Source organism: Bison bison, unplaced genomic scaffold (genome assembly GCF_000754665.1).
Source record: "Bison bison bison isolate TAMUID 2011002044 unplaced genomic scaffold, Bison_UMD1.0 scf7180017864483, whole genome shotgun sequence".
In the NCBI taxonomy this organism is placed as follows: domain Eukaryota; kingdom Metazoa; phylum Chordata; class Mammalia; order Artiodactyla; family Bovidae; genus Bison; species Bison bison.
Window position 1 is genome coordinate 65643 of NW_011495043.1, and position 1004 is coordinate 66646.

Genomic DNA, 1004 nt, shown 5'->3' on the forward strand with positions numbered 1-1004 from the left:
CTCTACCAGGAGCGCTCTGCCTGCCCCTCTCCAGGCTGGGTCCCCCTCACTGTCCCCTAATCGCTCCCTCATCCTTTCTTCTCCCTTCACCTTCCTCCTCCCCTTCCTGCCTTTCCTCTTACCCCTCCCCCCATCCTAGATTTTCCCTGCTCTCCCCCAGGTCTGTCCAGCAGCTCAGGCAGGAAGTGAGGAATATGCACAGAGAGACCCATCCCCCCTCACCGGCCCCACCCTTAGATACCCACGGCCACATGTGTCCCGAACTCTTTCTAGCAGCAGCAGAAGCAGTTTCAGGGCAAACAGGGCTCAGGAGCCTGAGCCAAGTTCCTGGGAAACACTCCACCCCACCCACAGCATTGACTCCAGGAATTCTCTACTTCCAGAGTCTGCTACTCCTGGCATCCTCCCAGGCCCCATACAAGGACTTTATCTTGACAAGAGACCACCCTACAACTGATCGTATAATAATGTTTACTTCCCACGAGACGGTTTTTGTTTTTTCAACTAGGTTGTTAACTGCGGAACTCAGACAGGACCAAGTGTTTTCTGTCTCTTGAGTCACTTCCTCTTCACACGGCTGACCCCCTCCCCAATATGTGTTAGGGTTACTGTACTGGCATCAGCATGTTCCCTGGGGAAGTTCTCAGCCATCCATGTGGATATGTCTACAGCACATCAGGGATTAAATGGAGACACCAGTGAGGATGGGGGAAGGGGAGGGAGGTTGTAAGGGAACCTAAAAAGGGCAGGGACAGGGAAGAAACTGACACCCCCTGTCAATTTCCTGTCAATCTTTTTTTCTTTTAGCTTGGAAATGCCACACAAGAATAGCTGCCTGGGGACAGGTGCCAGCTGGGGTCACCTGCCTTTACCCACTGATGCCTCCCCCAGGCCCAGGGGCTGAACTGCTTTCCCTCCCTCAGTTTCTAGTCAGAAAATAGTGGCTATTTGTGGTGGAGGTGCAGTACATTTGCAAAGAATTAGTATTTTTATTAATACCTGAT